The sequence below is a fragment of the Schistocerca nitens genome, chromosome 6, assembly GCF_023898315.1.
Source record: "Schistocerca nitens isolate TAMUIC-IGC-003100 chromosome 6, iqSchNite1.1, whole genome shotgun sequence".
Taxonomy (NCBI): domain Eukaryota; kingdom Metazoa; phylum Arthropoda; class Insecta; order Orthoptera; family Acrididae; genus Schistocerca; species Schistocerca nitens.
Genome location: NC_064619.1, coordinates 318,875,576 through 318,889,043, shown reverse-complemented (window position 1 = coordinate 318,889,043; position 13,468 = coordinate 318,875,576).

Here is a 13,468-nt window from a genome sequence, read left to right as displayed (position 1 = left end):
CAGGTGCAGTGTCACGTCAGTTGCAGACGCACGCAATAAAACACAGGCGGCGGCGCGGCGATGCGTTCCTAGCGTGCAGGACCTCCATTTGAATCCAGGGTGTTCCATCCCGCTAATGGCTTTCTTTATATTGAGTTGTGTGCAGGTCAGTGGATGCTGATAACAACGTACCTGACGACGAGAATTAAGGAATTAAATGCGCCATCAACCTCAGCGTCCTTAATTATAAATCACTAACTCGATTTCAGAATTATATTGACAGCCATTTGTCAGGATGCTGTTGATGAAACCGAACGAAAATTCTCCTAAAGCGTTTTACTGAGACAATGGGAAAGCTAACAAAGGATTTTAGAATGTTATATTAAACCACATGAATTTGCTGAATGAACAGTGCGAGAGGCTCCTAATTTTCAGATCCCACAGATATTTATTATTTTCGGGCATAGTTTCTATCTATTTCACTGTGACTGTACGTAGCAACAGGTATCAAGCTGCATCCACTGGTAAAAAATAACAAGGTCCATTGAAAACATAAGACTGGACTGTAATGGGTGTGCGCTACGGAGTGACGTCTGAGAAACAGCATTAGCCTCAGAAACAGCGCTACGAAATGTGGGCCGCGAACTCAGATGTATTTGTGGAATGCTTCAGTTTCTACTGAAGAAATGAAATGTAAACTGCTATTCTGCTACTGCTAGAACGTTACTGCTAGATTCTGTAACTTGTCCATCTTTTAAACAGACGCTAGCGACAGATAAAATTCAAGCAACTGCCACATCGAAGCACGTATGGAGCTCAGAAAGCACAGAATAGACATTGTTTTTTGGAGTTTTCTGCTGAAGAGAATGTTGGAAATGAGCATAAATTTGTCTAACTTTGGCTCTGAGAAAAGTTTTAATGAGAAAGCAAGATCTATCTTGTAGATGACGCAGTAATTTCAATAGGTAAGCAACCCGAACAGAAGAAAATCGAAGCATCTGAGGTATGATGCAACGGAAGAATGTTGGAAAAAGGTGGTCTGATATTGTAAGGAACGAAGAGGTTCTCCACAGAATCGCTGAGGAAAGGAATATATGGCAAACACTGACAAGAAGAAGGGACAGGATGATAAGACACCTGTTATAGGTCAGGAAATAACGCCCATGCTACTAGAGAGAGCTATAGAGGGTAAAAATTGTAGAGGAAGATATTGGAATATAGCCAGCAAATAATTGAGGACGTAGGTTGCAAGTGCTACTCTGAGAAGAAAAGTTTGGCACAGGAGAGGAATTATGGTGGGCAACGTCAAACCAGTCAGAAGACAGATGACTGAAAAAAAGCAGATTTAAGAAGATTTCATCTGCGAGGTGGTAATTATCTTAGTGCGCTGAGTCTAGAAAGCATTGGAATGAGTCATCTTAACTACACACTTCTATACTTCTAGTCAAGTCACTACCCTTTGTGATTTATATAAAAGTAGGAAAAGATTGTAGGTCCCAGTTGTAAATATTCTGCGCATGTATAGAATATTACCTCACCAAGTTAAAGTAGTGCGAAATGTGATTTATAGAAAATGTAAGCCAGTTCGCTCACCGTGCTTTCCATTCAGCAAAGCTGAGATATGGCGAGGGAAATGAATCGAACCTTCACGCCATCAGTTTTTGAGTCTTGCTACGTAGTTGGAATTCCAAACAGTCAGAAGAGCTTCAATCCTGCCAATAATTAATATTAATACATATCACGTTACACGTACCGAGGCAACTAAAACTGAAACTTCTAACTTGGCGATGGAGAGGTGATTTTGCTTTCTTTTCCTCAGCCAACGTAGACTGATAAATGTTGCGTTCTGTAATACACTTTAATTCTTTCTGGATGAACAATGGGGATACACTCGGTATGTGCGACAGACGGATTCCAGTTTCCTTTGCGAAACTGTAGCATTCATAAACACGGGAAAGAACTAATTAGAATTTGCTGGCTGATTCAAGCCATATAAATTTAGCAATTCCAGATGCAACTCTATAATGAATTCAGTTTGTTTGTAACGACAAGAGAAACACTCACAGAGTCTTACCTACCACATTTCGAGGGGCGAATATTTCACAGACTTGTCTAGCGAGGGAAACCATTAAGCCCTGCTTCTGTTCCTTTTGTGCTGCAGGAGCGAGCATTAGAACCAACGACAGTATTGGCATTGCTTAAACACACTCACACATTTACTTGCAAATCACTCACTGGATAAAAGTAACTAAGCGAAAAATACAAATCTCACAACCTCCGTCATAGAAGTATGAATTTGTTGTTCTCTCTGTAATGGACTGGGCATAAGATTTGAGTGAGAGGTAGTTGTTGCTTGGTTTGGCCTGTAGCATACAGTAGATGTGAGCGCGTCGATATTTGTAACATAGCACGAATCACATCAATTGCTGCTTTAGAAAGGATTACCGATACTAAATTAATAATTTATATCAGGATATTAGCTGAGTCGAGGTACCTGCGTGAGTAAATTTCTCGAAGGACGCTGTATACAGGAATTTTATAGATCATATATTTTCGTGGCACAAACGAGACAATAAATAACACGATATAGAAATTTTCACTCTGCAGCGGAGTGTGTGCTGATATGAAACTTCCTGGCAGGTTAAAACTGTGTGCCGGACCGAGACTCTAGCCCGGGATGGTGAAGACTGACGCATACTTCCCTGCAGAGTGAAAATTTCATTCTGGAAACATCCCCCAAGCCGTAGCTAGGCCATGTCTCCGCAGTATCCTTTCTTTCAGGAGTGCTAGTTCTGCAAGGTTTGCAGGAGAGCTTCTGTAAAGTTTGGAAGGTAGGAGACGTGGTACTGGCGGAAGTAAAGCTGTGACGAGAGGTCGTGCGTGAGTCCTGCTTGGGTAGCTGAGTCGGTAGAGCACTTGCCCGCGAAAGGCAAAGGTCCAGAGTTAGAGTCTTGGTCCGGCACACAGTTTCAATTTGCCAGGAAGTTTAAATACATGGTAAGTTTGCTACCCGTAATTAAATGTTCTAACTTACAGCTTTCATTATCTGCATGATAAACTGATCCAACTACAGTTTTCATCATGCCATTAAACGCTATGTAATTATAGCAGTGAAAATGAAGATTTACGACCCACTGTTTCCCCCATCCCTGTTCCATTTGCGAATGCTGCACACGAAGAACGACTGTCTCTAAAATAAATTCCGTATGGGCTGTCTTCTCTCCGATTTTCTGGTCGTTGTTACTTCGTGAGGAAGTAGAGGTTGCCCGACTCTTCTTCGAACCTACGGTCTCGGATTTCTACAGTAATCCTCTCCGTGATATACAACGCTTCTTTTTAGCGACTGCCCTTGGAGCATGTTGAGCACCTTCGAATAGCTCTCTTGCCGCGATCCCCAGACGAAACGTGCCACTCTTCGTTGGATCTTCTCTGTATCTCTACTTGGTAAGGGTCCAAGACTGATGATAATAATCAGTCGAACAAGTGTTTTGTTAGACACTTTTTTGCAGAAGAATTACATTTCCTGTTATTCCTCCAATTAACTTAATGTGATATAACGTCATTTTAATATTTTTAGTAAAACCCCCAACTACAGTAACACGAAATAGTTTTTTTTTCATCGCTGTACTACGACGAAAAGTATAAGCAGAGACAATAAAAGATCCAGAGAGAGCTACGAATAATGATTTTATAATTAATAATAAAGAAGGAATATGTTTGTCTTTTGTATAGATAAGAGAAATAATGTCTTTTTGATCTCGTTATTCTGTTGGATGTCGTCCACATTAAATGTGAGTTATATATAATGTTCTGTTAAGTAATAATCCCTCTCAACATGGCTCGTATCGTGCTAATTATTTCAAAATTACCTTCCAAAAAATTAACAAAAAAAATTAATTGAATGATGTGAAATTTGGCTATCTTCAAAACGAAATTGATTCTTTACGTGTAAAATTTCTGAGCACCATATGGTTACGGTTTGTTCACTGCCATTTTTGAAACTGAACCTGCAGAATTAAGTCTGTATATTGCACTACATGAGATTTTCGTGTAAAGAATACCGTTTAATAATTTCGCGGATGCGCATTTATCAAACGGATCGATTCCGTAAAAATTATGAGCCTAGCTGGCATGTTGTAATTCCATAAAATCTGAATGAAAACTCGGCGCAAGGATTAATTTTTTTCTTTATTACGAATGACTGTTGTAACGGAACAAAATTGTGTGATGGAAATGCAGTTTTCCTCCTCCTGCAAAATCGCTTTTGCATCACACAATTTTCAGGAAGGAGGTGCTTAATTTAGATTTGAATTTTTACTTACTTACTATTTTTTAAAGCCACCAGTCTTTCGACTGTTTTGACACTGTCCTCCATGGTTTCCTATCACACGCAAATTTTTTTATCTCTTCGTAACCGTTACAGCCAAAATGCACTACAGCCTGTCTTGTATCCTCTAGCCTTGATCAGCTTCTATTTTTCCCCTGCACTAACCTTTTCAGCACCAGGTTGCGTGTTCCTGGATGCTATTAGTGTCACACCAACCTGTTCGTTATTCTGGAAAGGGTGGACTTCTCGTCTATTCTTTTTACAACTTTTCAATTTCGTATTTTATTTGCCCACTAAATTTTTAAAATTCTTCGGTAGCGCAGCATTTCAAATGACTCCAAAATTTTATTCAGTCGAGGAAAAGGTAGCAACTGGCCGCATTCCTCTTCCCACAGACATACGATTGTAACGCAGGTAGCATTGTCTTCGGTGGTAAAATCCCACCTGTCTAGGAAGGAACGTTGGGTTGTGTAACACCTTAATGAACCCCAAAACCCAATTAGGAAAGACCATCAAGATGTAAAGTAGGGAAAAGTTATCCTGACAGGTACGACAACTTTGGCGATGATGTAATACCAGAAAGTCGTGATAAACACCAACATTAAGCATTACAGAGTGTGTTTTGGTAGAAAGAAAGAAGAAAGTTAGGTCATCTTCAGTTATTTGCCAAGTATCTAAGTAATAATTGCAAATTAATACCATGAAAGTTAAGTCCAAAGAAATTTCGGTCAGAGATAACTTTTATGTGGAAGAGAGTTGTAAACGCAACGAAGAAATTCAATGCGTCTACAATACTCATTCACGGAAAAAGTAAGTCGCTTGCTAGCTATCGTGCTATCAAGTCATACGAGAGCAGCTCTTGCCATAGTTGAGCGAACGGAGCGCGACGGGATTGTTTTACTTTCAAGAGTCGTTGCGTGACGTAGAAGCGCGGATTTTGTGAACTGATATTCGGACTAGAAACTTGAACCGAGAAGTATGCTGACTGTGTATACCGAGTTGTTGGACTTTATTAACGGAAGTAGGCAATATTGGACTCTACATTCATATAAGTGAACTTTTAGAAAGGAATGGACAAAGTTTCAAAAGACTATAATACACATTTAATCTCGAGTATAAGACATTGACACGGATACATGAAGAAGATACAGTTACGCCGAGGGTTAAATCTGTCACGTCACTATACTTGAAACTAACAGAACTGTTAAAGCTGTTATAATTGTCACTGTCTTGAAACTAACAGAACTGCCAGTGCTAATTAACCGTGTGTGAATGTGGCGTGATGTTTATAAAGTATTTAGCGAAAAGGAACAATAAAATTGTTCATCAAAAGTGGAAATTCAACGTGTCACCTCCATCGTTCTATGAATATTTGGTAATTGCTCATCAAAAGTTAATGAACAGTGACTATTTAACTTGGAAGTAAATTCGTGGACCGTTAGTTGTGACAAGGAAGGTTTGGACATACGACGCAAGATAATTAAGACATTGTTAAAGAGTATCTGTGGATCTCGCGTCATATAGAGCAAATAACTTTACTTACCAACGAACAAAAAACGACCAATACGATCTGCAGTTGAACTTTTTCCTCGCTTTTGGTGATGTGAACGATGCGCATTGGGGAAGATTCATCAATTAGTGCACTAAAGTGTTAACCGGGCACACAATAATTCAACTTGAAACTATATGATATAATCAGAGTATGCAGTTCGCATTAATAAGGAAACTGTGCGGACTCGCAATCAAACTTTAATCATTACGCAAGGAACGATTTCTTAAGAGCTTTTTCAGATCTTGTTACTCGTTAACCGACGGAGACATCCATCATCGCGCATCGCGTCTCGACTCCACCGACCGAGCTGTAGCAGTAACAGCTCCACGGCGTCAACAACACCAGCACGCGGCGGAGAGGGGACGTCACAGTTGCCATTTGATTTCATAGCAGTATCCATCTGATTGTCATCTGCGACACCATTACAGAACAGCGGTTCGTCGACGATATTTTACACCCCGTTTTGTTGCCCTGCAAGCCATCCTAGACTTATATTTCAACAAGATAACGCCCGCGTGCACACGACGAGATTTCCTACCGCTTGTCTTCGTGCTTGACAAACCCTGCCTTGGTCACCAAAGTCGCCGGATCTCTGCCCAATTGCGAACGTTTGGAGCATTGTGGGCAAGCCCTTCCAATCATCTCAGCATTCTGACGATCTAACGGACCAGTTGGACAGATAGGCAGAATATCCTTCAGAAGAACATCAGCAGCTCTATCAATCACTGCCAAGCCAAATATGTGCTTGCATAAGGGCCAGAGGTGGACCAATGCGTTATTGCCTTGCTCTGTTTGTGAAGCTCTTGCTCTTGAATAAATCATCCAGTTTTTATGGTATGGTAGCACCTGTACGAAGTGGTAAGTTGTCGGGCTAACATTAATTCAGACATGTTTCTAAAACAGGTTTATTAACATAAAATTCCTTCTCAACATTTACAAAAAACACATGCTGGACAAACCCTTTCTTTAAAAGGTAAACAATACAATACCTACATTAAATGTTGAACTTGATCCAATATTGATGGCCAATAGCGGTGATACAACGATGTAAGACTTAAGCTCAAGGCCATTAAACGACATCAATTAAAAGTTTCAGCTGAAACTAGGTGACCCCTTGACATTAAAATTCTCAAACATATTTCAAAGGCGTATAGAAAATACTTTAACAAAATTTATTATGACAAACTGACAGCAACTCAAATTTCAAAACAATCTTATGATGCATTCAGTTCAACAACAGAACTAAAACTACACAATAACAATTACAGCGGGACCCCTACTCACAAGTTTTACGCACATCAGTTCCAATCATGACACAATTTAACATTTACTCAAGTACTGCGTCGCGTGGAGTGGCCGTGCTGTTTAAGGCGCCATGTCGCGGATTGCGCGACCCCTCCCGCCGGAGGTTCGAGTTCGAGTCTGTCTGTGTGTGTGTGTGTGTGTGTACTCAAGTACGGTACAGACGTACCAGACAATATCAAAACAAGCTTAGGCGCAGAAGGCCTTCAGACGAACACCAAATAACGAGACGTAAATTGTTGAATTACAAAGGTGATCACTTAAATCAAAGATGGATCTGCAGCATTAGATTTCATCCACGGACCTCTCAGTGGGCCGTAAGCTTGCAACCGTATTTTATTTTCACTTCAGTCCTGTGTACACTTGTTGGAGGTATATTATACACGTCATTTAACTGGCATGATAAATCCAGAAACATAAATCAGGTACCACTGGTCCCACACATACACACAACACAAATGGCGCCCACAAGGGAGGATTCACTGACATCCTTTACAACATGACCAGATAAACAGATTAACAGCTGTTGAGTAGTAGAATTACTCAGCTCCGCATGGAGTGAACAACTATTCGTCCATAAATGCAACCAGGGTGCAGCGAGAATGTACAGACCTTCCAGATTTGCTTTGACCGATAATCTCTTCCGGGCAACGGATACAGCATGCGAAAGCGTAGATACCATTACAGTAAGCAGCATCGAAAATAATGTGTGCTCCGTTGTTCCTATTGACGTATATTTCCATCCCTTGTTAAAAGACAGATTTATCGAAAGTATGACGACGTATTTCTTGCCTTTCATCTGCATATACATCTAAATCTATGCCCTGCCAGCCACTCGTGGCTGAAGATACCCTGTTACTACTTGTAATTTCCTTCGCTGTTCCACTCGCAAGTAGAGTGAGGGAAAAACGAGCGTCTATATACTCTCGTATGAGCCCTAATTTCTCAGATCTTATCTTCCTCGTCGTTACGCGAAATGTATGTAGGCGGCAGTAGAATTGTTCTGCAGTCAGCCTCAGATGCCGTTCCTCTAAATTTTCTCAACAGAGTTCCTCGAAAAGAACGTCGCCTACCCTCCAACTGTACCCATTTAAGTGCCCTTCATATTCATCTTCAGTTATTAGAGCAAAGCACATGGCTTATTTTATTTTGGAGTTCTGTACTATTGCTCCCTGTTGATGCAACGTTTTAAGTCTCCTTTACACAGCAGCCCTTCTATGATGACTTACCATATTACATTTTTGTGCGACCTTTTCAGCAAAAGTGCTAATTATGTTAGACATGCCTTCTCTTCATATTGTGCCTGCTGTCTGACGAACAAATTCATCAACCAAATATCTCGTTAAATAACACGAACTCTGCCGACGGAATTTCTGAAATTTATTCATAAATATTTTCTGTGTATTTTGATATTAAGGACCTATGATCTCCAATAGTCAGTTACAGAATAATAATAATTATGATTTATAGGTTTTTCCCTTTACCCCCCACCCCCAGCCCTACGATTATCTTGTTTCTGTGAAAATATTTTCACATCACTAAGATGGCCTGTAATATGCAATCCCAAAAGTACACTTTTATCACGATGTTACATCTGTTGTGCTGTTATGTCAGGTGGAAGATACACTGTTCAGTACAAAAAAAAAAAAAAAAAAAAATCAAAACTTTTGCTTTACAGGTGTTATTCAAATTGTCGACCACAATGATCACGGCATTGTGTATAGCGACGCACCATCCATTGTCTTACACGCTCAAGAATCTCAGAAATTTGGCATACTGCTTCCGCTAGTAACCAGCTTGAGAGTATCAACGTGCGTCGTGTAAACTGAGTTCTTCACATGACCCCAGAAGAAAAAGCGCACCGGTGTCATCTGCTGACCAAAATGGTAATGGAATAGGAACATCACTATCAACCCCAGATATACAAACTGAATATGAACGTGGTTCCCAAAATCGAAGTGTGCCGGACCCGCAAATCTAAAACCACAGACGCTGAGGACACCTCAGTAACATATCTGTTAGGAGCTGTGGAAGGACGCTTTGAAGGATCATTTCGTACATCATGCCCTTTAGTTTCTCGGGGAAGTAAATGAAGTCCAGTCCTATGATCGTTAACAATACTACTATACATTCGAAGCGAACTTGACTTCGGAGCATCGATACACCAGACCATATGGGTTTCCGTCATGCCATGCATGGCTGTTCTCACTGTTGGGCTTGCTGGCTCTTGTATCTATGGCCTCGACTGTAAATAACACGAAAGCAGATAATTCTGGTTTTCTGCACTCTGATGTAAGGACCAGTCTGTAAACACCACTCGACATTGGACGCCCGATGGCTGTAACGACTGAATCTTCTGTGCATGATAAGGGTGCAGGTTTCTTTGCAGGAGCGAGCTCTCTTGCTGATTTACACACCCTCTCTGCTTTGGTCTGCTGTACGCGAAGGCAGGTCTTGCGAATGACGGAGCCGGAACGCCGTAAAGTCACAGGGGCTGGGCCGGCAACCAACCCGACGGCAGTGTCTTACAGTGTGTCGTCGGCGCCTGACGAATTTTGCGACTCGCTGTTTCTCTTCCTCATCCAAAGTGACAGAGGCAAGGTTAAGAGAGGTGTCCCAGTCCTCGACGAGGTCCTGGTGTCCTTCTGGCTCGGTCGGGAGGTGAATGTGGAGTAGGGTCTACTTACACTGGGGTGTCAGGCTGTGACATTGAACCCTCCTATCCCTTTAGAGAGAAGTGTCGAGGTCGGCATTCCCAGGAAGCTTGGATATCTGGAACAGAATACCGATATAAATTTTCTGTCAGTGGAAAAGAGCTAAGCCATGGCTGGACCTGACTGATATGTTTGCGACCACAGGAGCCATCTTGTAGGTTCACTTCCAGCATTCCACATCCAAGGATGCGGGACACCATAATAGGGAGCCAGCAGGGTTGACCTTGTGCAAAATTCATTGTCCACACTTAGTCCTGCAAGAGAAATCGGCGCTGTCTGGATTGGGGTGGGTGGCCCTGTTATTCCTTGGGGTGAAAGATGCAAAGGAAGGAGCGATATGGTCGACCATGTATGCATTCCTCTGGGAAGATCTCTTCCTGCGTAGTGTCCTGGTGTGATGCCAAAATGCGAATGAGTGAATCATCCAAGGAGCGTCGAAGACACAGTCTTACCTTTAGGTTTTCAATGTGCAGACAAACTGCTCTGCAATGCCATCGAATGCTGGAGGGAATGGTGTTGTATGAATGAGAAAATTTCCACTCATGGCACAAAAGGAAGACAATTCGTTGGAGGTGACCTGAGGTGCATTATCTGTAACAATGGTTTCAGGGAGACCTTCTAAGGCAAAAATGTTTATGAGGACTTTGAACGTCTGTGTTGCAGTGGTAATCTTAATTACAAATGCAAACCCTGTGCCAGAGTCAATGATGATGAGGCAGGATGCACCAAGGAAGAGACCCGTAAAATTGCGATGATTGTGGAACCAAGGTGTGGTCATAGTGGGCCATGGGAAGTATCGTCGAGTTGGGGCAGCTTGATAGCTCTGGCATGTGGAGCAGGCAGTGTGTCCATGCCTCTCCAGTAGAAATGTTTCTGCATCAGCCACATGGTGAGGATCATTCCCCGTGGTCCTCGTGGAGAAAGTCGAGGACTCACTCATGGAGAAAACATGAAATAACCACATATATCCTCTCATTGTACCCCTGCATGAGGATGATGCTTTGCAGTGTAGACAGTTCCTGTTAGTGCCCCCAGAACACTTGGAGGTTGTGATGTGGCAGTGTCTTGCAGTTGGAAGATCAGCCCTGTTGGATTAGAGTAGAACTTCTCAGAGAACACGACAACTTTCCATATGCTGTCTGATGAGGTCTACATCCAGTGGAAGCTGAGTGACTGATTCTCTACTACCACACCTCTGGATTCGTACTGAAGCCTGAAAGTAAGTCTGTGTAAGTGTGGTGTGGAATGGAAATTGGCCTTATATGTGTAGCTTATAGAAAGAGGGCCCAGTGTTGTGCTGTCCTGGTGGGGATGAGGGTGGTGCACTGGAGCAGTGGAAGCAGTGAGAAGGTGAACAGTTGGCCGTAGATAGAGTTGTAAAACTTCTTAATTCCAAAGTTTATCGTTAGAGCCTCCTTCTCCATCTGACTGTAGTTGCGCTGTGCAACATTCACGCTCTTCAAAACAGAAGTTGGTCATTATGTCTCATCCACCACATGTGAGGGGACTGCCTCCCACACCATAATATGATGTTTTTGTTGGTAAGATGAGGTGTTTCGCCCTAATTGTGGCGACGGGTTCCACAGAACATTTTTGCCGAGCAGCTGGTGCAAAGTTTCGACTAGTGCTGCGGCATGTGGAATAAATCACCGCTGGCCGGAGTGGCCGAGCGATTATAGGCGCTACAGTCTGGAGCCGCGTGACCGCTACGGTCGCAGGTTCGAATCCTGCCTCGGGCATGGATGTGTGTGGTGTCCTTAGGTTAGTTAGGTTTAAGTAGTCCACGTTCTAGGGAACTGATGACCTCAGAAGTTAGGTCCCACAGTGCTCAGAGCCATTTGAACCATTTGAATAAATCACCTGTAATATTTTAATTGTCACTTAAACTGAGATTTATATTTGGGCACCAACAGCCTTTCAACAGCGTGCTGAGGGGTAGGAAGAATTTCGGAAGCCTTAAGCACATGACCAAAGTATTCCACTTGTTGAGCAAAGAGGGAACATTTTTCCTTGTTACACCACAACTGTACTTCATCAAAGAGGGAAAAAGGAGCATGCAGGCTGCGTGCAGGGTCCTTAATAGACGTGCCAGCGACCAGGATATCATCCAGGTAATTAGGCACACTAGGGTCATCATGGATTTACTGTTTAAGATATCCTTGAAAACTGGCGGGCATGCACACCATGCCAAATGGCAGGTGATTGCACTGAAACAACCCAAACGGTGTGTTGACCATAAGCACTTTCCGAGAAGCTGCATGCAGTGGTAGCTGTATGCAGTCTCCCCGTAGATCAGTCTTGGCAAATACCTTACCATCACCGAGTTTAGTTAGACGTCATCCAATTTGGGGATGGGGTATGAGTCTATCACTGCTGTAGCACTACAATCATCACAGATGTTGAGAGAACCGTTCGGTTTTTCCACAGTCACTATGGGAATGGTCCATCTGCTGTTGGCAACCAGTGTCAGAATTCCCTTATCTTGAAACCAATGCTACTCCTGGTGGAGCCTACCTTGTACAGGAAACGGTATGGTGTGGCCCTCGCAGAAACTGGAACCGCTGAGGGTAAACAGGTGATGTGTGCTTCGAAATCATTTACTCCAAAGGAAGATCCTTAGGAGAGCGATGGATATTTGTCAGATAGCTGCTCTATGCAAGGGCCACCGTCCATGACAATAATGGTGGAATTAGGGTTGCAGATCTGTAAGCCCAAGGTATAAAAGAGGACCAGGCCCAGGAGGTTGCAAGCGCCAAGCTGGGCTATGATATACACGGAACGTGATTCACTGAATCTGGGCTATAAATGCTCCCATGAAGCAGATGAGGTCGTTACTGCAACTAAGGAGGAGGTGCCAAAATTTGGTAAAGGGAGGGGGGTTCCCAGTTTCCGATATATCGGCCAGTCAATAATTGTGACAAAGGAGCTGGTGTACATCTGCGGGTCCAACGGTACTCTGTCAATGAGGACAGAAATAGATATTAGCTTCTTGGAAGGGGTAATAATCGACTATGCCAAAAAGACGTCAATGAGGTTCTCAGCATTTTCTGTCCACTTTGAGTCGGGTGACTCATCCTGCATCCAATCCTCCTGCATCGTCTTTGAAGTGTGGCAAACTTCCACTTTCTGACCCGATTTTCCACAGGCTACGCATTCTGTCTGTCAGCAGAGACATTTCTGGTGCTGGTGACTGACAAAGCAGTGGCCCGACGTTACCCTATCTGACTGCTGGTAGGGGTGAGAAGTAAAAGGAGTGCCACTAGTGAGGCAGGAGGCCGATACCATTGGTGGTTCTTCCAAAGATGAGGAGGAGAGCAAAGACTAGTAAAGGCAAGAATGATAGGTAGACACGCTTCCAGAGATTGGTTTTTGAGTTTGAATGGATCGTGACGAAACGTTCCGTCCAGGGAATATACAAAGAACATGTCTCGCATTGGTGAAGAGGCGTAAGAGCGCTTGTGTTGTGAGTCGACACAGTGGAAGCCGCATTCTCTAGAGAGTCCTTGGAGGGGCTATCCATTGTCTGTATGACTCAGAAGACAGTTTACCACAGCTAAAATATTTGTGGCGTGCTGCCGCTACGTGTATCTGGGA